At 41.8% G+C, this 24987-nt stretch overlaps 1 protein-coding gene across 2 annotated transcripts in view; it reads left to right on the forward strand.

Annotated features, from left to right (window-relative positions):
- The window catches only part of DNMBP (dynamin binding protein), a 105815-nt gene that overhangs the window by 1341 nt on the left and 79487 nt on the right, over nucleotides 1-24987 (forward strand). The window contains exon 1 of one of the 2 annotated variants that reach the window (XM_045784336.2): nucleotides 65-523. The exons of the other annotated variant lie outside the window; for it this stretch is intronic. The gene's annotated coding sequence lies outside the window, so the exon portion shown is untranslated. Of the gene's footprint in view, nucleotides 1-64; nucleotides 524-24987 lie in introns of those variants that run through there. 2 annotated transcript variants of the gene reach the window in all.

The raw sequence follows: 24987 nt of genomic DNA on the forward strand, positions 1-24987 counted from the left end.
GGCGGAGGGGACCCGCGCCCAGACGGACGCGCCGCGCTGCCGGGCCTGCGCCACCCTTGCCCCGCGGCGGCCGCTGCCCCGGCCGGGAGCCCCCGGGGAGGGGGGCAGGAGGTAAGGGGCGCCGGCCCTCCTCGGAGCCCGGTCAGGTCCGGCCCTGTGAGGGCCCCGCCGCGGGGAGAGAGGCCGGGCGGCCAGCAGTCAGGGGGATGCGGACGTGGGCTTTTTAAACGGTGTCAAGCCCCGGGCTCTTTTCCCTGCACCGCCCTGCCACTCGGGCAATGAGGCGGACTCGGAGAGCTGGAAAAGAATTCAGCATTAGCCCAGCCCCCCTATTTTACAGATGAAGAAATATTCTGGCTTGCTCAAAGTCCCATCCAGTCGGTCTAGCAGTCCGTGGTTCTGTGTCTGGGAGGCAGGGAGGGATGATTTCCGAAGCAAGAGCAAGACCTGTTTGGCTAGAGATGCAAGTTTGGTTATGCCGGAGTTTTGCTGTTACCCACGGACACCTGCATTCCTGCCACAGGTAGTTATGTCCACCAGGCATCAGTTTCTCAAAGCACTTAACCTTGAAGTGGGTGACGGTGCTGTCAGTTGCATAAAGAAATAGTGGGGTTACAAAATGGCCAGGTCTGCTGGACATGAGGCGCTGTGGAGAATGCTTGGGGTGTAGAGTCAATTTTTAAAAGCAACCCCCCCCCTTTAAATGCAATCTCATTATCCTTCATTGTCTGTCTCATTTAGGCGACAATGAAGGGCTCTCGCACCGTTACTCTGTTATATTGGTAACTTGCCTGTTTTACAGTAATATGTATATCTTGTGTCGAAAGACTTTTCCTAATTAGTAATGCTGTGGTATGTGGCAAGCCAGTGGTAGGCTTAATGTTTAAGGTTGGAGCATAGTTTAGCTCCAATTGTTTGCATAGCTGAGTTCCAGGGGGAGAGTGGGACTGATTAATCCCTGGTTGTACCTGGCAGCGTACAGGTGTGCTTTCTTAGCGCTGTGTTTGTTAGCTTGGCACCAGGAATAGATTCCAGGTGATGAGCAAGTTAGTTTATCCCTCAGCACCTTTCTCTAAATTATTGAATTAAAGGATTTCTAGCCCCCTTTGAGCTCCTGATTTTACATGTTAATTTGAAACATGTCACTCATTGTGTCAAAAGTTTTAATGAAACAAGTCACATTATCAGCATTGGCCTAACATAAGTGAAAAGTGGTTTTTCAAATTACTTCAGTGTTAAATTCACTTAAATTCAGAGATTGGAATGGAGTGTTTTGTGAGGATAGCTAAAGTCTGACCTGGGAATGGGGTGTGTGGGGTGCACAGAGAACTTTTGCAGTAAGCTGAGAACATTCTGCCTCAGGAAATGTGATGTCTCTCATATACTGCTCCTATTGTGTGTGTATTCGGCCGAGATATAATAATCACCTTTATAGACAGCCTGTCCAAATATGTGCAAATTATTTATTTTGTCTTGCAGCCCCAGAGCAGAGCGTTTTCCCACTTCTTGTTTCTTTTTTTCCGGCTCTTTCAGAGTGGCCCTCTTTCCTGTAGAGACCCTTTCCCGTTCCTCTTTCATCCACATTGCAATTCAGAGCCTCCTGCAAGCATTGATTCAGCTTATGTTACTTTTTCTTCCCCTAAAGAATATGGCAAATCATAATTCTTGAGTCACAGTTTATGATCTCCTAAAAACTAACGGTGTGTGTTCATTTTTAGAACATGCAAGACTCCATGAGGCTCTGGTTCTGAAAAAGGGTTAAGTGGACTGCGCTTAGATTTTTATCTTTCGTGTACTTGGAGGCTGCAACATAGGAGCGCTCCAGGGCCAGCAAACTGGCTTATCTCTGCCTCAGAAGGAAATCCTGTCTGCAGGACGCCTAGGGGATCTTCAAGTGTGTTATTGTTCTCAACCCTCCCACTTTACAGTGTTGGGCTCAAATAAGCAAAAAGCTCTTTTTCAAATTTCAGATACTTCAGTGATTTTTGAAATTACAGATGCTTTTTATATTGGAATTTTTTTAAATAATAAAAGCAATGACAATAGAATGCAAATGGAGACTTGCATACCTATTGCCTGGTAGAAGGCTTGAATCATTTTCTACATTTATTGTTTCTGAAGTCAGTGTATTACTTACCGACAGCATAGCATTGTCACAGGATAATTTGCTCTGAAATTCTCAACTGTGCTTGGTTTTTAGCTACAACATCCTGAAAATTCAGAGTTACGTATGAAAAGTTTCACAACAATCCAATTAATATTAAATAGTTTCTTATGCTCAGCTTAGGATAGCATCTAGATAAACTAATTTTCAAGATTGGCTAACGTAGTCTTGTGGGTCAGGTGTTAACTATGAGATCCCAGGGGCATCTGGCTGGCTCAGTTGGTAGAGCGTGCGACTCTTGATCTTAGGGTTGTGAGTTCAAGCCCCATGTTGGGCCTAGAGCTCCCTTAGATAAAAAAATTATGAGATATCAGCCTTTCTCCTGGAAAGGCAGAAACCTAAAGTAATAGCCATAAAATCAGGTCACAGAACAGCTCTATAATGAAAGAGCCCTTAAACCAAAAGTGTTAACTTTTGGTTGGGTGCTTTATCCTTGATGCTATAAAAGTCAGCCAGAGGAGATAAAGTAAGCATAGAGTAGCTAAAATGTATTCTTTTATTTTTAGATGTTCGGGTTTACCCAAGAACCCCATCACCAAGAACCGAGGGCTCCCAGCAGGGCAAATAGGGCATTGTGCTAGGGGGCTGCAGTCTGCACTTCTGGTTTGTTCATTCACCACGGGGTCATTAAGCACCTGGGTCTACCAGGCACTATTCTGGGTGCTGGGGATACAGCTGTGAAGGAAACAAAGCCCTGCGGATGCGTGACAGCATTGTGGTGGGGTGGGGGCCGACAAAACCGTGAATGGGTAGACCGTCACATGCTCACCGTGCTGCGGGGAACTACGGGCTGGGCAGGACTGACTCGATACCTCCGGAGTGGTCAGAGAAGGCCTCTGCTAAGATCACTTTTGATCTAGGACTGGAAGGAATTGAGACCGGGAGGGTGGGGGGCAGAGGGATGAGCAAGTTCCAGGCCCAGATGCTGAGCCTGTTGGGCACGTGTGAGGGCTGGCGAGGTCCTAGCGGCTAGGGCAGTGCCAAGGCGGGTGAGGGCGAGGTGACGGCAGAGGAGAGGCGGGGGGAGCGGGAAGGGGCGCCATCAGTGTAGGCCATTGTAACGACTTTGACCTTTCCTCTGAGTGAGGGGGAAGAAGCCATTAGAGGGTTTTGAACAGAGTTGCTTATGATGACTTCAGTTGGACAGGGTCACTCTGGCTGCTGGGCGAGAACAGAAGGGGGACGAGGCACAGAGTCAGGAAGACCTTCCCTTTTGTGCTAGCTGTGTACCCTAAACCGTGTAACTCTTCCTGGGGCCTTAGTCTCCTCATCTCTGGGATGACCAGGTCCCTTCGAGCTCTAGAATTTTAAAATTCTGAGTAGTGTGAAAATTTCTACAGGGAGGCCAGGGGATTGCATGCGAAGAGGTTCTAAAAGTAAACAGCTGCAGATGACCTGGAAACTTAACTCGGACTCGCCTGTAGCCGAATCACTCCAAATCAGGAGGTAATCGGGTCTTTTCAGGCAGGTTGGCAGGTCATGGGAACAAAAGCACTGTTTCGTGAATAGTCTCTGCTGATCCCTGTAGTACTCTGCTGATCCCTGAATTTTCTCTTCCTGCTTGAAAAAGGGTGAAGAGCTGTTACTCATCAACAGAGCTGGCAGCCAAATAGCTTTTGTTGTTAGGAAGGTTGGAAACTTTGGGGAAGGAAACAATTCTAATTTTATATTTATCATCAGTCATTCGAATTCTTCTTTCTTAACATGGAAGGAGTCGGAAGGATTTCTTTTGCTTTTAATTCCCTTCCCATTCACCTTATGTCCCACAGGTACTCATTCTAATGCATGTCATGTGTTTCTTTTTGTCTGAATAGCCTCTTGCTTGTTTTATATGTATTTTAATTTATAACGCTGTATCTCATTTTGCTGCTTTTTTCTCTAAAGGCTGTTTTGAAGATCTCTGTGTACATCTAGTTCTCTGGTTTTTTTTTTTTTTTTTTTAAAGATTTTATTTATTTGACAGAGAAAGAGGCAGCGAGAGAGGGAACGCACAAGCAGGGGGAGTGGGAGAGGGAGAAGCAGGCTTCCCGCTGAGCAGGGAGCCCGACGCGGGCTCGATCCCAGAACGCTGGGATCCTGACCTGACCAGAAGGCAGATGCTTAACGACTGAGCCACCCAGGCACCCCTAATTCTCTGTTTTTGACTGATGCGTTATGCCCCATGCCATGTGCTCAAACTGCAGTTTTACGTATCTGCTGTCTGTGTGATGGATACTCGAGCTGTCCCTACGTCCTAACGTACATACTGCTGCAGTGAGCATCTTCGTACCTGTCCACTTATAAAGCTGCATAATATGTATTCAGAAGGGAATTGCTGGGTTATAGGCTGGCACATAATGAATTTGACTTAATAGTGCCAGATTCCTCTCCACAACGGCTGCCCCAGCCTCTCTTCTGCCAGAAGTGTTGGAGGGTTCCTATCCCCTCCCGTCCCACCAGTGCTCCGCTCCCTCCCCCCATCTTTTCTAGTCTGTAGGTGCAAAGTGATCTCTTGTCATTTTAATTTGTGTTTCTTTGCTTACAAAGGATTGCAAATGTCTCTTATACATAGAGCCCCTTCTGTAAATTGCTTGTTCATACCTTTGCCCATTTTCTATTGGAGTTGCTATCTGCGTTGTTCACACTAAGATTCTGCAGATGTCTTCTATTTGGGCATCTGTTAATTTTGTCTTTGTCCTTTATTATTATTATTATTTTTTACAGATTTATTTATTGGAGAGTGTGTGTCTGTGTGTGTGCGCGTGTACCCGTGCAGGAGACGGGCAGGGGCAGAGAGCATCTCAAGCAGACTCACTGCTGAGCATGGAGCCTGACTTGGGGTCCATCTCAGGACCCTGAGATCATGACCTGAACTGAAACCTAGAGTCAGTCCCTTAACTGACTGAGCCACCCAGGCACCCCTCTTTGTTTTCCTTTGATCAAGAAACATTCTTAATTTCATTGTAATCAGATACATTCTTTGACATGTTTAATACTTGTGGAGTTTCAAGAAGCCCCTCTCAATCCCTGGGTGATAGCAATTTCTTTAATTCATCTAGAGCCCACGTTGCATATGGTGTTAGGGATCCAGTCTGATTATTCTTCATTTAATGAGGCACATTTTCCAATAATATCTCCAAAAACATCCATGCTTTCCTCCATTGAGCTGTGGTACTTTCTCATCTGTGGTTTCCATGGATATACTGGTCTGTTCTAAGCTTCTATTCTGTTCCATTGGTCTGTCAGTTACTGCTTCATGTTTTATTGCAATGACTTTATAATACATTCTCATGACTGGTATAGCAAGTGCCCCATCTCTGTTCTTCATTTTTAAGTTTAATTAGCTATTCCTGGACCATTATTTTTCTATATAAAATTTGGAATTAAGCTTATAAATTCCTCAAAAATTATATTTTTAAGGAATTTTTATTTGGATTATGTTGAATTTATAAATTATTTGGGAGAAGCTTGACATCTTTTTGATATTAACTCATTTCCTCCAAAAGCATGTAATGTGTCTCTCCATTTATTCAGCACTTTTTAAAAAGAATTTTTGTTTTATTTGGAAATAATTTAAAACTAGCAGAAGAGTTCTAAGGTTAGTACAAAGAGCTCCTGTATATTCCTCACCTAGATTCACCAAATGTTAGCATTTTGCTATATTTGCTTTATTACACCCTCTCTACATTCCTATGCATGTTTTTTTTTTTTTTCCGGACCCTTTTGAGTTAGTTGCAGACATCATGCCCTTTTAGCCCTAAATACCTCATCAGCTCATTTTTAAATCCTTTATTAGAATTTAAAAAATTTTCTCCATAAAGGTCTAGGAAGGTATTTTTGGTTAAATAAATTTCTAAGTATTTCATAGTTTTGTTGCTATTATGACTCGTGTCTCTATTTTCTAGTTGAGTGTTGGTAGTTTAAGAGAAATAGTGTTTATTGCATGCCGATCTTGTATCCGACAGCCTTTCTTCCCCGTCTTTTTCAAATAGTTGATTTCTGCGTTTTCTTCCCCTCTATTGTTAATCACAATTCTTGGAAAAAAGTGATCGTTTTGTTGCTTCTTTCCCATCCTTACACGTCTTTCCTTACAGCACCGGCCAGAACTTCCAGGACGACGTCAGAACAGTTGCTGCGCTCGTGGCCGTCTTTGTCTTGCTTTCAGTCTTGCAGAGAACGGGTCTGACGTCTGTCTGTCGCGTACACTGTGTGTTCTAGGTTTTAGATGAGCCTTTGTCAAGTTAGGCTGTTCTCCTCTAGTCCTAGTTTATTGAGCATTTTCGTCGTAAGTGGGTATTAAGCCTCGTCAGGATTTGTCTCCAGAGAAGTAAGGTGGCATCTGGAGGATTCATTCTGAATCCTCAGCCTGCGCTAGGATGAAGTTTCAGGCGAAAGAAGATTCGTAGGTGGGGCGCCTGGGTAGCGCAGTCGTTGAGCGTCTGCCTTCGACTCAGGGCGTGATCCTGGCGTTCTAGGATCGAGCCCCACATCAGGCTCCTCCGCTATGAGCCTGCTTCTTCCTCTCCCACTCCCCCTGCTTATGTTCCCTCTCTCGCTGGCTGTCTCTATCGCTGTCAAATAAATAAATAAAATCTTTAAAAAAAAAAAGATTCGTAGGAGTCTTCATAGTTCTGAACCTTGCTTATATAAGTTTATGGTAAACGTTTCATGATCCAATATCAGCTTATTTCACCATTAGATCAGCTTTTTTTCTCCTGTTAAGAGTCAGAATTTAAGTAGCTGGTGTGAAGGGTGAGAGCCACATTCAGCATCACACCTGGGGTCGTCAGCACGAGTGTAAATAGAAGATATGTAAAATTATAGCTCGTTTATCTGTGGATCAGTCTCCACTCCAGGTATAAATCTTATCCAAGTAGATCTCACAAAATACTGAGATGCTTCAGCTGGGAGGTCCGTGGCCACCGGAACTGCGGGGGGTGTCGGGCAGCTGATTCTCATCGCCGTCTCTTTTGGTATATGGTTGGGTCTTGTTTTGTTTTTTTTAACTAGCTATTTTTTCCTAATTATAAAAATTATACATCTTCATTGTAGAAAACTTGTAAAAAATACAGAAAGGGAATTCTTTCATCCTGACTTTTAGCACCAGCCTATAAAACGTGGGTTATTTCTTGCTCTTTTTTGTTATTATTTTTTTAGTGTGTGTATGGGGGGCATGTGTGTGGATGAAGAGAAGGCACTTAAACTTGGGCTATTTATAATTGTATCACCCTTCCTCTTTCAGGGTTAGACCTTCAGCTCTTGTTCTTCTTGCTTTGATTGATCCTCTGAAAAAAAGCAAGAAGATACGAATAACTTCAAGGTGTGGGGTAAATGCAGGCTGATTCCCTAGATACAGTGAGCAGGCTGTGCCCGTGGGAGCCGCCGGGCACAGACAGCCCAGCCTCACTGTATCTAGGGAATTGTTGTAGCCCAGATGCTACTGGACCAAAGACTGGCTTGGTGCAGGAGAAGCGGAGGACAAGTCTGTCTGAGGTCACCTTGCTTTGGTTCATTTAGCACTTTCCCTTCTTAAGGCCACTTTCCGAAAAGAAAAGTATGGAGAAAATACTTGTAATTTATCTTCTTTTGACTCTGAAATAAGCCTAATGCAGTTGTTTCCCTCAGGACCTGCTCGTGTGGTGAGCGGTGAGGGAGTGATAATAAATAGCAGGAAATGAGAACTCCTAGGTTAACATTCCTGTCAACGGGAAGATTCCAAATCCCATGGCCCGCCCCCTTCTCCCTCCCTATCCTTTCGCTCTGCTTTTTTTTTTTTTTCTTCCATATTTTGTCCTAACACCCGCCTGTCACTTCCTAAACAGTTGTTGGCCTCCCCATCCCTCTGGGAGAAAGTTCTCCAATGGCAGGGATCTTCGTTTTGTTCACTGATAAATCCCAAGCAGGAGCCTGGCACAGACTGTGCTCTCAACTAGTGAAGCCCTAGGATGAATCCTCTGTAAAGAGGTAGCTCTGTGATACAGAGCAGGGAGAGCTAAGGGAGGGCTGAAGAAGGAAAGTTCTTAGCCTCCGTTAAATGCGTGGGTTCAATAAGGTAGAATGCTGTTTCCTCCTTGACCCTGTGAGCCTAGCCATCCACGCAGCCACAGAGCTCATTTCTCCCCACCTGCTCTAGCAGCCCCTGCGGAGGCCGTGGTTTCTGAAGGTAGGGGTGTCAGTGCCTGTGTCTCGCTGACAAGCACGCGGTGGGAGCGGGGCCCCCGAGAGAATAATCCTTGCTGACGCCCTCGCCGGGGGCTCCGGGCGGGCGCACACTCTGCTTTGTTTTCATGAGGGGATTGTCTGAGCATAAATGACCTGCGCCATCAGCAGGAAAAGTTGCCACGGATGTGTCGGCTTGTGCTGAACTCCCCAGCCTCACGCCCCGCGTCCTGCCCCCTTCTAGTCTATTCTTCCCTCCCACCCCAGTACACGCGGAGCCGTGTCGCTGCCGCGCCTGGATCCAGTTCAGGGTGGCCACGATGAGCAGTCCTGTTGCGCGCGGCTGGTTTCTGCGCCGTAAAGCAGGGGCTCGGATCGTGGTGCGCCCGATGGGCCGAGAAGACCGACTACGTGGCCGCAAGTGCACCAGGACCCGTTCACCCTGCGCAGACTGCCGTCGGACTCACGGCCGTTCGTTGCTCTACTGTTCGGCACCTGTTGCCCACCACTGCCCCCGGCGAATCCTAAACTCCGCTGCCTGGCCCTCTAGTCTGTTCCAAATGCACCCGTACCCGTTAATCTACTGTAATGTGCCCACTTCCTGCTGTCCTCACACATTCCTCAGACGCCCTTTCCTGCAGCAATAAGGATAGCAGTAAGTGTTCTGTTAATTACCATTGTGACTATTTCATCTTTCATTTTACTGGGTTGCACGCATGGTCTAAAGTCAAGTGAAAGGAGCATAAAACAACAACGCTATTAATAGAAAATGGCCGCTAATAATTTAGCCAGTCACTGTGCTAATGCATTCTCATTTAATCTTCCGAATGATTTTATAAGGAAGGCGCCAGTGTAATCCTCATTTTACATATGGAGAAATTAAGGTACAAATTGGTGGAGAGGGGCGCCCCCGGCTTCATCTCAGGGCCGGAAGTTCAAGCCCCACATTGCGTGTGGAGCCTCCTTAAAAAAAAAAAAAAAAAAAAAGGCTGAGAAACGTGCCCGGAAGTTAGGCTGCTGTGACGTGGTAGAACTAGAATTCAGACCCACATCTGTCTCTTTCCGAGGCCCACGCTCCGAACCAGCGTGCGGTATGTGGTAGGCCTCAGGTGAGCAGGTGACTGAAGACAGGGCGTGACGCAGAGTCACAGGGTTCTGAGGACTGTCCTTGTCTCACGTATGCCGCATTACTCACTGGGGCTCCGAGTCGTGGAGAGCATGGCAGGACTTTGCCTGCAGCCGAAACCATCTGGGAGGCCTCCTCTCCAGATCCTGCCTTGACTACTGCAGACGGCCGGAGAGGTCGGCACCTCCAGAACGGATGGGCCCTGAAACTCCATCCGGGGAGCATGCTTTGACTTTTCAACCTTTCTCCTAATGAAGTATTCAAAATTTGCAGAAATGAATAAAGAATAATAGCCGAACATCCCTGTATCCAACACTCAATTGGAGATGTATACACTGCGCTGTTTTTGTGCCCCACCTTCTTTGCATTTTTGTAGACCGTCTGGTTCTAATGATTAAAAAAAAAAAAAGACTTCCCTTTTATTTACATGCGACAAAATACCATTACTGTCACCTAAAAAAAGCAGTAATTCCTAAGTATAATAAAGAAGCTAGTCAGTGTTCAAAAATTCCCTATTTGTGGGGCGCCTGGGTGGCTCAGTCAGTGAAGCGTCTGCCATCTGCTCAGGTCATGATCCCGGGGTCCTGGGATCGAGCCCCACGTTGGGCTCCCTGCTCAGCGGATAGTCTGCTTCTCCCTCTCCCTCTGCTCCTCCTCCCTGCTTGTGCTCTCTCCTTCTCTCTCGCTCAAATAATTAAAATCTTTAAAAAAATTCCCCATTTAATTTTTTATTTTTATTTTTAAATCTTTAAAAAATATAGAAAATTGAAACAAATGGGATGGGGAATTTTTTTTTAAAGATTTGATTTGAGAGAGAGGGACAGAGAGAGAGAGAGAATGAGTTGGGGGGGGGCAGAGGAAGAAGCAGACTCCCCGCTGAGCAGGGAGCCCAATGTGGGTCTTGATCTGAGGACCCCGAGATCATGACCCCAGCCCGAGGCAGCCACTCAACCGAATGAGCCACCCAGGCGCCCCCACCCCCCTTTTAAAAAGATGTCTCAGTTTTTTAAAAAATTGATTTGTTTGGATCAGGACCCAAGAAATGGGCACATACTGCATTAGATTAATGTTCAAGTGGTTTTTAACTGAGACGTCCCCCTTCCTTTTTCATTTTAATTTTTTGGTTATAATTTATTTTATTGAAGAAACTGGGTTTTTATCTTATAGTTTCCCACATTTTGGATTTTTAAAAAAATATTAGAGAGAGAGAGAGTCTTAAGCAGCTTCCATGCTGAGCACGGAGCCCCATGGGAGGCTCGATTCCAGGACTCTGAGATAATGACCTGAGCCGAAACTAAGACTCAGACGCTTAACTGACTACACAGCCAGGTGTCTTACATGCTGCATTTTTAAAATGGTTTTTGACTTAACTTTTTTGACCTATTGTGAGTTAAGTTCCCCTTCTAACCTGTCAGTCACTACAGGGGGTTCCAAGTTATTCAGTTTCCATAAATAGAAAGGATTCACTGGCCCACATATTGCTTGGTCTGGCCCAGAGGTAATTTCTGAGGAGTCTTCCAAAGCATCCCAGGTGACAGGGTATGACATTATCAACAGACCATCTGTATTTCAAAATATTTTGCCTCTGAAAGAATTTTATAACTTCTAATTGGCAAGGCATTTCTGTGTTCCCTAGAGTTAGTGGGGGAGAACAGAGAAGGGAGTGAGTAGTCTGGTTTTCTTCTTTTAGACAGTGTTTGTTGCTTTAAGGATTTCTGGGGCTCAGTGCCAGAACCTCCTTGGGATATTATTGTCTTACAGTTTAGATCTGCTTAGCAGGAAACAGAATCCCCGAAGGGTCAGGTAAGAGGAGAATGAGTTTACATGAAAACCAGACTTTCGTTAGAGGCTGTTGGGGTCCTGTGTTCTCGAGCAGCTGGCTGGACTGTGGAGCATGACGCTAATACGTATGTTTTTCAAACCCTTAGTTTTCTTTCATTACTAGTTCTTTTTGCTGCCGCCGCCTAGATGTTAATCAGTAATTGTGATAGCTGGACCACTGTAGACATGAAGAAGTCCAGTTTTGTCTTAAATTTCTTGTAGTCTTGTTGCCTTGACCTGCTAGTCAGCTGTGATCGTTGTGCAGGGCAGTGAGTTGGTATTAAAGTACAAAGAATGAAAATTGCTGAAGTATGAAGCGATGTGTGGCTTTATGTATTCAGTGACTTCGAGAGTGTAAGAATACAGTATCTCAATGTCAGTATGTTCATCTAGTTTTAAAGCCAAGTGGTTAATAAACCAAGGCTAAAAATCTTAATGTAGAATGAGAAAGACGTGATGAATTTATTTTAAATAATTTTATTATAAGGCGACTTGCTTATTTTTTTAACCTTTATATTTTATTTTTTAAATTTTTTATTATATTAGTCACCATACAGTACATCCTTAGTTTTTGATGTAGTGTTCCATGGTTCATTGTTTGCGTATAACACCCAGTGCTCCATGCAATATGTGCCCTCCTTACTACCCATCACTGGCCTATCCCAATCCCCTACTGGCCTATCCCAATCCCCCCAACCTTTACATTTTATTTTTTTTTTAAATTTTTTAATATTTTTTTATTATGTTAGTCACCATACAGTACATCCCTGGTTTTTTTTTTTAAATGATTTTTTATTATATTATGTTAGTCACCATACCATCCCTGGTTTTTGATGTAAAATTCGATGATTCATTAGTTGCGTTTAACACCCAGTGCACCATGCAATACGTGCCCTCCTTACTACCCATCACCAGCCTATCCCATTCCCCCCCCCGAAGCCCTCAGTTTCTCAGAGTCCATAGTCTCTCATGCTTCATTCCCCCTTCTGATTCCCCCCCCCCTTTCTTTATCCCTTTCTTCTCCTACTGATCTTCCTAGTAACTTGCTTATTTTAAGTAAGAGGTTTGCTTTCAGGGTTTGATAACAATAAAGGAATGAAATCTCTGTGTTGACTTTTGCCAGTATGTTCAGACTTTATTCTTATATTCTCTAGGTATGAGTCAGACTTGGTCTGTGTTCTTTTCTGGTAACTCCAAACGCTTACAGTAAAATATATTTATTATTCACAAGGTGTTAGAGTGGTTTGAAAGTTCACAGTTGTTCCTTGCAGGGATCAATTAGCAATGAAAACAATCACTTCACATTCACATCTGACTGCAGATAGCAACAACACACACATGAGATATTGTGTTTGAAAAGCAGGGTTTAGATAATTCGATTGTACTCACGTGAGTTGTAAAGCTATAGTGCCTTGCAGAGTGCTGCAGCACCTTAGTGAGGCTTGAGTTGAAGGCGCGTGGTAGGTGGGGAGTGTCTAGAAATGAGGCAGAACTTGGGAGAGCAGGGACCAGGTCGGGATGAGCTTTGTACAGTCTGTCGAGGGGGTTGAGATACTTCTGCAAGTGCTGGATGGGATCCCCTCGTGGAGCTTCAAGCAGCAGAGAATGAGGGGATTTTGTATTTAAAAAGATAATCCTAGTTGCAGTGTGGAAAACAGAACAGAAGGCGGGAGCGTGGTAGATAACCATGTAAGAAGGCGTTGCAGTAGTCCCGAAGGACAGGTGCTGAGGGTCTAAAGTGGGCAACAGCGATGTCAAATTTGTACATTTCTAGCCTGAAAGAACAGTTTTTAAAAGCTCAATACATTTGAGGGATTTAACAGTAGTGTCAATGATTTCCATAGAAGTTCAGGGTTTTTTAAATGTTTTTTCGAAGAGTAAATAAATTAATTTTATATTCCTCTTCTAATCCCTGGAAAGCATTTGGCAAAGGTTTCCTTGGACCCGTAAGCAGGGATCTCGTTGTGAACTGTTGCCAAATCCTTGTGGGTCTGTTGTGAATACACAGCTCATTTAGAGCTTAGAGTAGAGGGGGTGTCAATTGCTTTGTCCTTGTGACCAGTAACCACAGAATCACATTGTTCCCCCTCTCAAGAGGACTGTAGCAATTTTGGGCAGTGAGCCAGCACCCAGAAGTTGCTGCCTCATCTGTATTTTGTATGTTACAGTCAGTTTGGGCGATGAATGACAGTTCTCCTCCATCACCATCATCATCTCATAGCTGACATTTACAAACTAGAGGAGCACTTACTATTTGCCAGGAAGTGTATTAAATGTTTTATCTATGTGATCAGACTGAATCCTCCTAACACCCTATCAAGTAAATTGCTACTACTATCTTCAGTTTACAGATGAGGAAATTAAGGCTGAGAGTGGTGTGTAAGTAACTTGTCGCACATCACACAGCTTCACAGATGGTGGAGCCAGAAATTGAACCCGGTGCTCTTTTTATTTTAGAGTCTGAGCTCTTCACTGTTACGAATGTAGTTATTGCTTAATATAATTTGGTGTGATTTCTCTTTTTAAGTTTGCTCTTTATTGTAGCTCTGTCCAGTAAGGTCCATGTAATCAAACACTGTTCACTTACCCTCCATCGCAGCTCGAAACAGGTATAAAGCACAAGTATAGAACATTTTTAAAACATGAAATACAGGAGGGGCACCTGGGTAGCACAGTTGGTCAAGCATCCGGCTCTTGGTTTCGGCTCAGGTCGTGATCTCAGAGTCATGATCTCTGGGTCATGAGATTGAGTCCTGTGTGGGATTCCTCGCTTAGCGTGGAGTCTACTTAAAACGCTCTCTCCCTCTCTGTTTGCTCATCCCCACCTCAAATAAATAAGTCTTAAAACCAAAACAAAACATGAAGCACAGGAGAAACCACGGGGGGAGGTGCTGCGTGGGCAGAATAGGGAAGCTATTGAAATTTCTAACTTTTTTCAAGGTGGAATATTCATGTATGTCTTCACTATTTTGCCTCAAGTATAGTGATTGCTGAAATAGGAAAGACACTCAATTTAAAAATTTGATCTATAACCCACAAACCATAAAATTCACCCTCTTAAACAGTATACAATTGAAAGGGGTTTTTAAATTGTATTCACAAAATTGTGTAACCATAGCCACTATCTAATCCCAGAACATTTGCTTCCCCCTGTACTCATTAGCACTCATTCCCTGTTTCTTCCTACTGAGACACTCATTTTTTGAATACCAAAACACATCCTAAGCTATGAAAAGGATTCTGAGAATATCTATCCACAATCCCTTTCTCTTTAACACAGATAATAATAATAATAGCAGCCAACACCTGCATAATGCTTAGTATATGTAAGGCACTGTTCTAAGTGCCTTACGTATATTAACTCATTTCAATCTCACTATGACCCTACGAGGCGGGTTCTATTATAAAATCCATTTTACAGATGAGGAAATGAAGGCACGGAGAAGTTAAGTAACTCACCTCAAATCATATCATTCTAATAAGGGATGGAGCTAGAATATAAATCTGGGCAGTGTGGCTTTGTAGTCTGTGCTCTTAATTATTACATATGTTTTAAGCTAATTATATTTATATTTGAAAATGATATGAAGACCTTGAAAACGTTATGCTAAGTGAAAGAAACCAGTCACAAAAGACCACATACTGTATGATTCAATTTATACGAAATGTCCAGAATAGGCTTATATATACAGAGTATTTGTAGGATAGTAATTTATAGAAAGTCAATTACTGGTTGCCTGGAAGTGGGGTAGGGTGGGTGGGGAGACTGTTGGGGGGAAATAGAAAGTGACCGCTAATGGGTAAGGAGTTTCTTTTTGAGACAGTGAAAGTGTTCTAAAATTGATAATGGTGAAAGTTGCACTACTCTGAGAGTATACTAAAATACATTGAATTGTTTAAGTGGATGAATTGTATAGTATGTGAATTATAACTTAATAAACCTGTTTTTAAAAATGATATGAAAAGAAACAACCAGAATGATTTTCCTTAGAATACCTTTGTCTTCATCTGAAAAAAATTATATGTATACACACACATACACTCCACCACTCTTTCCCCCTCTTTTATTTGGGGGTGCTCAGTCACTTGCAACCAGTTCTGATTCTAAGCATCTGCTTGCCTACTCAAATATTTCAGATGCTTCCAAGTACCAAAAAAATCAAAACCCAACCCTCCCTGACCTGGAAGTGAGGCCTATGAGACCCCATACAGCTCTGTGGGAAAGAATAACGTGATAATTGGGAATGTGATATTATATTTTGGTATATAACTTAGAGCAGTTCAGCGTGTTCAGTCGTTCATTTTGCAGATATTTCGGGTGGGCCTGCGATGTACCAGGCAATGCTCTACGTGCTTGATATACATCAGAGAATAAAATAGACAAAAAGGCTCCTTGCCCTGTAGAGTGTATAAAAGATAAGGCCTAGCATGGGAGACTATGGACTCTGAGAAACAAACTGAGGGCCTCAGAGGGGAGGGGGGTGGGGGAATGGGATAGACCGGTGATGGGTAGTAAGGAGGGCACGTATTGCATGGTGCACTGGGTGTTATACACAACTAATGAATCATCGAACCTTGCGTCAGAAACCAGGGATGTACTGTATGGTGACTAACATAATATAATAAAAAAACATTAAAAAAAAAAAAAGAGAAGGCCTAATCCCATAGGCTTCATAGAGGAGGTACTATTTGAGTTGGATCTTAAAAGATAATAGGAGTTTATCCAGATAATAAGAGTTATGTGTGTTTGATGGAAGAGTGAGGTGCCCAGCTCATCTAGGCAAAACATCTAGCATCTGTATTGCATCTTTTTTTTTTAATTTTAATTTTTTTGGCTGTGCAACAGGTGAGTTTAAAATCTCAATGGTTTATCCCAACAGCCATTTACTTTCATCCTCCTGGGTCTGAAGTCTGGCTGAGTTTGGCCGATGTAGGCTGGGCCAGGTGGAACTCAACAAGCTTTCATTTGGGTTCAAGTCTCTTTCCCCTTGTCTTCATTCTGGGGCCTGGCTGAAGGGGCAGCAGCTTCCCGGGGATGCTCTTCTCGTGGTGGGTTATTGGAGCACAAGGGGACAGGCCAAACCACAAAATATGGTTTAAAGCTGCTGCTCATGTCCTTTCCACTGGCACTCCATTTGTCAAAGCAAGTCACATGGCCAAGTCCAGCAGAAATGGGACAGGGAGCTATACTCTGCCCACAGCGGGAGGCTCTGCGTAATCACACCGCAAAGGGTGTGGATCCATAGTTCTGTTATAAAGATGGTGATGAATTTGAATAACAATTTGATCTACAAGAGTATGCATTATAAACACAAGAGATAGCTGAGCAAGGCATGAATACAGAGGTGAATAGACATGGGGATAAAAATGACTGAAAGTTGTAGAGGTGTGTCAAAGGTGGTGGTAGAGGGTTGGAACAAAGTGTCAGTTACGGTGCTCCCCTGAGCCACTGATTCACTGGTTCTTGTTTTAGTTCTGTGTTGCTGCTATCAATTTTATTTCATAGCACTATGGTGTAAAGACACTAAATCTTTCTTTCTTTCTTTTTTTTTTTTTGATGTTATTTATTTGAGAGAGCGAGAGAGAGCACCAGCAGGGTAAAGGGCAGAGGCAGAAGCAGACTCCCTGCTGAGCAAGGAGTCCGATGTAGGGCTCGATCCCAGGACTCTGGATCATGACCCGAGCTGAAGGCAGACACGTGACTGAGCCACCCAGGCGCCCCTGAATATTTCTTTATTTATCTAAGTCATATTTTACCTATTCTAAGTTTCCTTCTGCCTGGCTGTTGGAAAATTTAATTTTAGGCATCCTTGGAGCCCTTCCTTCCCTGCACCCAGTAGTATCAGAGAGATTCCTGGACCTACATGGTAGAAAACTGGAGGAGGAGCTGTATCTTTACAGTGCTTGCCTCCTAATATTATGGGAAAACCTACTATTCACATATGCAAAATTCAGAGAGTTTAAAATTTAGAGTTAGAAAAAGATATTAAACTTCTCCGACTCATAGATTAGAATATGAAACATTTGCAAATACAAAATGCTATGAAATGTTTCTGTCTTTGGTGGAAAAACCAGTGTCAGACTTATACCCTCACTGTGAACAACTGTAAAACTGGGAAAAACATGAGGCAGCTGTTTTCAGGCATTAAACAATAGGCAACACAGGTCCGTGATCCTTGAGAGAAAGGAAGCACCAGGTGAACCCCGTATTCACCCTGGCTCTTTGCCTGGGGACATTTTCCCAAGCAGCCCAGGGAAGTGGAGCAATGGTCTCACTGAACAGAGGAGGAAGAGCTTAGAGTTTGGGGCTACCAAGAAGGCTGATTTGTAGGACAGGTTACAGGAGGAGAGGGAGCGGCATGTGGGTATAGGGAACAGGAATCTGCTCAGGGATTTCCCTCACTTGCTTGGCCAAGGGCCGGGCCGGGCGTGCACAGGGCCAGACTCTGTGAGACCTGACACAGAGTGGCTGCTGTGGGGCTGAGAGGCGAACAGAGACACCTGAGGGGGGCTCAGTGCTCAGAAGTGTTGGAGTTCTAGTCCAGCCAGAGTGAGAGACCTTGATGAGCACTTCAGGCATTCATCTGGGACCCCAGATAGGACAACTTTAGGAGTGAGGACAACACCCTAGAGTAAAGGCTGTACCTTAAGACCAGGGACAAAACCAAAGTAGACCCACCCAATGTGGCATAAAACCAAACCTAACAGGATCAAAAGGATCTTCCAGTAATTTAACTGCTTATCAAATCAAAATTCAACACGCATTAAAGGAGAACAACGTAATCCAGGCTTTGCACAACATTTAACCCACGAAATTTAGCATACAATAAAAATTACCGAAATAAAAGAAGTAAAAATATGACAAGCAAAAATGTGACCCATACTATGGAGAAAAAGATATATGATGTCCCAGATGATGGATTTAGCACACAAAGAATTTAAAGCAGCTGATGTAAATGTGTTCAGATATTTAAAAGAAGAGATGGACATAGTTAATGAATAGATGGGAAACATTAGCAGAGAAATGGAACTATTAAAAAGAGCCAAATGGAAATTTTAGAACTGAAAAATACAATAGCTAAAATAAATATTAACCAGATGGCTTTATGAGAGCAAGAGAGACATGCAGAGAAAAGAGGCCAATGTGCTAGAAGGCAAATAAATGGAATTTATCCAAACCGAAGAGCCAAGAGCAAAAAGATTGGGGATGGGATAACAAAGCTATAATGACTGTGAGACAATATCAAGTAGTTTAACATATGTCTAATTGGAGTCCCATAAAGATGGGAAGAAAGACAAGGAAGAGGGGCGCCTGGGTGGCTCAGTTGTTAAGTGTCTGCCTTCAGCTCAGGGGGTGATCCCAGAGTCCTGGGATCAAGCCCTGCATCAGGCTCCCTGCCCTGCTGGGAGCCTGCTTCTTCCTCTCCCACTCCCCCTGCCTGTCTTCCCTCTCTCACTGGCTGTCTCTGTGTCAAATAAATAAATAAAATCTTTTAAAAAAAGACAAGGAAGAAATCATATTTGAAGAAATAATGACCACAATTTCCCCAAATTTAGTGACAAATATCAACTCACAATCCAAAAAACTCTGAACCTCAAACAGTGGATATGAAGAAAACTACACCTGAGCATTGTACTCACCTGCTGAAAACCAAACTTAAAGGGAAAAATTGTAAGAGTAGCCAGAGGAAAAAAAGATATGTAGAAAAAGATATGAGAGTGAAATAAAAATATTTTCAGAGAGGGGCACCTGGGTGGCACAGTTGGTTGGGTGTCCAACCCTTGGTTTGGACTCAGGTCATGATTTCAGGGTCATAAGATCAAGTCCCACATCAGGCTCTGCACTCAGCTCGACATCTGCTTGGAATTCTCTCTCTCCGCTGTCTCCCTCTGCCCCTCCCTCTGTACCGGCATGCATGCGCGGTCTCTCTCTCTCTCTTAAATCTTAAAAAAATATTTTCAGATAAATGAAAGTTGGGAGCATTTGTTGCCAACAGACTTAATACTGTAAGAAATGCTAAAGGATGTTCTTTAGACTGAAATGATACCAGAAGGAAACTCAGATCTTTAGAAAGGAATACACAACATTAGAAATGGTAGTTATATAGGCAAATGTGAAAGACTTTTCTTTCTTTATTTAAAAAACTGTTTATAACAAAAATAGCATTGTAACTTTTCTTTCTTTATTTAAAAAACAACTGTTTTTAACAAAAATAGCATTGTATTATGGGTATTCTAATATATTGCATCGATTATTTATTGCTGTAAAATTAACTCCAAAGTTAATAGCTTAAAACAATAAATATGTATTATCTTACAGTTTCTGTTGGTTAGGAATTCAAGAGTGGCTTAACTGAATAGTTCTGGCTCAGAGTCTGTGATGAGTTGCCATCAGGATGTTGTCTGGGGTTGCATTCATCTGCAGTCTTGACTGGGCTCTAGGATCTCCTTCTAGATCTTACAAGGCTGTTGACAGGAGGCCTCATTTTCACCACGTGGGTTTCTCCATTAGGCTGCCTGAGTGTCCTTACAACTTAATATTGGAAATCACACTCTGTCACCACCACCACATTTTGTAGTTTAGAAATGAGTCAGTAGGAAAGCCCACAATCGAGAGGTATTAAACTCCTCTCTTTGAAGGGAGCAGTATCTAAAAATTTGTAGAAATACTTTAAGACTACCACAAAAATGTAGAGGAAGTATATATGACAAAAATAACACAAAGGACAGCATGGGGTGGTAAATGGCATTATACTGTTGTATAGTTCATACATTGTATGTAAAGTGGTATACTATTAATTCTAATTTGATGCAAATTATAATTCCTAGAACAACCATTGAGAAATCCAGAGGTATAGCTAAGAAGCCAATAGAGGAAATGAAATGGATCACTAAAAAATATTTGACTAGCTTGAAATAAGACAGGAAGGAACGAACAAACAAATGCAACAAGTAGAAAACAAATGCCATTTCAATAACATTAAATGTAAATGGTCTAAATATTCTAATTTAAAAGTGTAAGTGATCAGGCTTAATGATTGTTTAAAAGAGAGGTATTTTAGAAATAAGTCAGGGAAAGACAAATACTTTGTTAACTCACTTATATGTGGAATCTTTAAAAAAGCCAGAATCATAGAAACAGAGAGTAGAATGGCGGTTGTCAGCAGCTGAGGAGTGAGAAAAATGGGAGGACGTTGGTCATAGAGTACAAACTTCCAGTTATAAAATGAATAAGTTCTGGGGATATAATATACAGCATGGTGACTATAGTTAACACTGTATTATATACTCGAAAATTGCTAAAAGAGTAGATTTTAAGTGTTCTCACTGCAAGAAAGTTCTAATATTGTGAGGTGGTGGACATCTTAACTAATCTTATTGTGGTAATCATTTTGCAATATATACATGTATCAAATCATCACACTGTGTACCTTAAACTTACACAATGTCATATGTCAATTATATCTTCATAAAGGTGAAGGAAAAAAGAGATGTACTTTAAATATAAAGGTATAGATATGTTGAAAGTAAAAAAAAAAGATAAACATGTAAACAGTAAGGAAAAAGCTGGCATGGCTATACTGATGTCAGAGAAAGTAGACTTCAAGGTAAGGAGTGTTAACAAGATAAAGAGGGACATACTGTTATGATAAAAGAGTCAATTCATCAAAGTGAAAAATTCTAAATGTGCTAATAACAGAGCTTCAAAATACATGAAGCAAAACCAACAGAATTAAAGAGAAAAAAAAACAAATTCTATTAAGAGTTAGGGGTTTAATACCCCTTTCTCAGTTATTGACAGAGCAAGTAGAAAAAAATCAACAAAGATATTTATGATCTGAATGCCACCATCAGTCACCTTAACCTAACTGACATTTTTAGAACACTATTCTCAAAAACTGCAAAAGTGAGCATAGAGCACTGATGAAGACAGACCATATGCTGGGCCTTAAAACACCTCACTGAATTTAAAATAATACAAAGTACATTTCTTTTCTTCTTCTTCTTCTTCTTTCTTTTTAAGATTTTATTTATATATTGGACAGAGACAGCGAGAGAGGAAACACCAGCAGGGGGAGTGGGAGAGGAAGAAGCAGGCTTCCCACTGAGCAGGGAGCCCAATGCGGGGCTCAATCCCAGGACCCTGAGATCATGACCTGAGCCAAAGGCAGACACTTAACGACTGAGCCACCCAGGCGCCCCCACAGTACATTTCTTGACCACAGCAGAATTAAACTGGAAATTAATAATAGAAAGATCACTGGATATATGGAGTCTTTGGAAAGTAAACAATGCACTTCTAAATAACCCATATTTAAAAGAAGAAATCATATGGGAAATTAGTCTTTTTTTGTTGAATGAAAGTGAAAGCATCATATCAGAATCTGGGATGCAGCTAATGCAGTGTTTACAGGGAAATTCATAGCTTTAGGTGCTTATATTTAAAAAGAAGAAAGACTTAAAATCTATTGTCTAAACGTTCACAGGAATGAGAAAAAGATGAACAAATTAAACCCAAGGTTGAAGCAGGGACATAACAAAGATAATAAAAGAAGAAATCAGTGAAACACAAAGCAAACAATAGACATTTAACAGTGCCAAAAGTTGATTCTTTGAAAAGATCCACAAAATTGATAACCTTCTAGCAAGACTAAGAAAAAAGGAGAGAAAACAAAAATTTCCAATATCGTTACAGATCATGCAGATATTAAAAGGTTAATAAAGGAATATTATGAACAACTGTATGCCAGCAAATTTGATAGCTTGAATTAAATGGACACATTTCTTGAAAAACACAACTTACTAAAACTGAGAAAAGAAGAAATGGAAAATCTGAATAGCCCTATATCTGCTAAAAGTATTGAATATTTAATTAAATACCCTTCCTTGAAGTTTTATAGGCCCAGGTTATTTTACTGATGAATTCTATCAAATATTTAAGGTTGAAACACAGACTTTTTCAGAAAATAGAGAAAGGAACACTTCCCTGTTCTTCATGTGGCTAGCCTGTCCCATATACACAAATCTAACAAGGACATTTAAAGAAAAGATTACAGACTAATTCCTTGAGATCATAGGTGTAAAATCTTCAACAAAATAGTGGCAAATCGAAATTCACACCATATAAAAAGAATATTGGGGCATCTGGCTGGCTCAGTTGGAGGAGTGTGCAACTCCTGATCTTGCGGTCTTGAGTTCAAGCCCCAGGTTGGTGTAGAGACTACTAAAAAAAAAAAATAATAATAATAATAATAATAATTTAAAAAAAGAATAATACATCATAAGCAAATAGAATTTATTCCGGGAATGCAAGGGTGATTTAACATTTGAAAAATCAATGTAATTTGCCACAGTAACAGAATAAAGGAGAAAAAACATTCTCTCAGTAGATACTGAAAAAGCATTTGGTAAAACTCACTTATTCATGCCTAAAAAAAAAAAAACGCAAAACAAAAAGGTATGCAGAACTGAAGCAAAGTCCTGAAGTAATTTCTTTTGGCAGGAATCACAATGATCAGACACGCTCGCTGCCCGGAAGGCCCAGCAAAAGACTCTGTGCTATCTCTAGGACATAGTTAATTAATTGCCCTGTGATTGCATGCATTTTCTATTTCTTAGGGAATCAGCATTCCAGCTTATTATCAAATACCAGATGCTACTGTTTGTTTCTGTAGCAATTTTGAAATCTTCTTATTAGAATGTCATCTTTGTTTTCTATCACAGCAGTCTATAATATAACTCTCCCACCTGTTTTGTTCTCCTTTTATCTTATCCCAGCTACTATTTGTAACGTGTCACTCCCAGATTCAAGGTTTCCATGTAGATACATTATTTGCTTAACATATCCTGCTTTTGCCCCCTTTCCATTGTTGAATCTTAGATTTGAACATTCTTTTTTTTTATTTTAATTTTTTTTATTATGTTAGTCACCATACAGTACAACCCTGGTTTCTGATGTAAAGTTCAATGATTCATTAGTTGCATATAACACCCAGTGCACCATGCAATATGTGCCCTCCTTACTACCCATCACCAGTCTATTCCATTCTCCCACCCCCCTCCCCTCTGAAGCCCTCAGTTTGTTTCTCAGAGTCCATAGTCCCTCATGCTTCATTCCCTTCTGATTACCCCCCCTTTCTTTATCCCTTTTCCCCTACTGATCTTCCTAGTTCTTATGTTCCACAGATGAGAGCAATCATATGATAATTTTCTTTCTCTGCTTAACTTATTTCACTAAGCATTATCTCCTCCAGTGCCGTCCATGTTGCAGCAAATGTTGAGAACTCATTCTTTCTGATAGCTGAGTAATATTCCATTGTATATATGGACCACAACTTCTTAATCCAGTCATCTGTTGAAGGGCATCTCGGCTCCTTCCACGATTTAGCTATTGTGGACATTGCTGCTATGAACATTGGGGTGCATATGGCCCTTCTCTTCACTACGTCTGTATCCTTGGGGTAAATACCCAGTAGTGCAATGGCTGGATCATAGGGTAGCTCAATTTTTAACTTTTTAAGGGACCTCCACACTGTTTTCCAGAGTGGCTGTACCAACTTGCATTCCCACCAACAATGTAGGAGGGATCCCCTTTCTCCACATCCTCTCCAGCAATTGTTGTTTCTTGCCTTTTCAATTTTTGCCATTCTAACTGGCATAAGGTGGTATCTTAGTGTGGTTTTGATTTGAATTTCCCTGATGGCTAATGATGTTGAACATTTTTTCATGTGTCTGTTAGCCATTTGTATGTCATCATTGGAAAAGTGTCTGTTCATATCTTCTGCCCATTTTATGATTTGTTTATTTGTTTCTCACGTATTGAGTTTGAGAAGTTCTTTGTAGATCTTGGATACCAGTCTTTTATCTGTAGCATCATTTGCAAATATATTCTCCCATTCCGTGGGCTGCCTCTTAGTTTTTTTGACTGTTTCCTTGGCTGTGCAGAAGCTTTTTATCTTGATGAAGTCCCACAAGTTCATTTTATCTTTTGTTTCTCTTGCCTTTGGAGATGTGTCATGAAAATGGTTGCTGTGGCCGATGTTGTAGAGGTTGCTGCCTATGTTCTCCTCTAGGATTTTGATGGATTCCTGTCTCACATCGAGGTCTTTCATCCATTTGGAGTTTATTTTTGTGTATGGTATAAGAGAGTGGTCAAGTTTCATTCTTTTGCATGTAGCTGTCCAGTTTTCCCAGCACCATTTATTGAAGAGACTGTCTTTTTTCCACTGAATGTTTTTTCCTGCTTTATCAAAGATTAGTTGCCCAAAGAGCCGAGGGTCCATTTCTGGGTTCTCTATTCTGTTCCATTGGTCTATGTGTCTGTTTTTGTGCCAGTACCATGCTGTCTTTGTGATCACAGCTTTGTAGTACAGCTTGAAATCCGGCATTGTGATGCCCCCAGCTTTGTTTTTCCTTTTCAACAGTTCTTTGGCGATTCGGGGCCTTTTCTGGTTCCATACAAATTTAAGGACTATTTGTTCCAGTTCTTTGAAAAATGCCATCGGTATTTTGAATGGGATAGCATTGAAAGTGTAGATTGCTCTGGGTAACATGGACATTTTAACTATGTTAATTCTTCCGATCCATGAGCATGGAATATTTTTCCATCTTTTTGTGTCTTCTTCAATGTCTTTCAAGAGTGATTTATAGTTTCTAGAATATAGGTCCTTTACGTCTCTGGTTAAGTTAATTCCAAGGTAACGTATGGTTTTTGGTGCTATTGTAAATGGGATGGATT

Source organism: Ursus americanus, chromosome 6 (assembly GCF_024610735.1).
Source record: "Ursus americanus isolate L20-20 chromosome 6, mUrsAme1.1.p, whole genome shotgun sequence".
Taxonomy (NCBI): Eukaryota; Metazoa; Chordata; class Mammalia; order Carnivora; family Ursidae; genus Ursus; species Ursus americanus.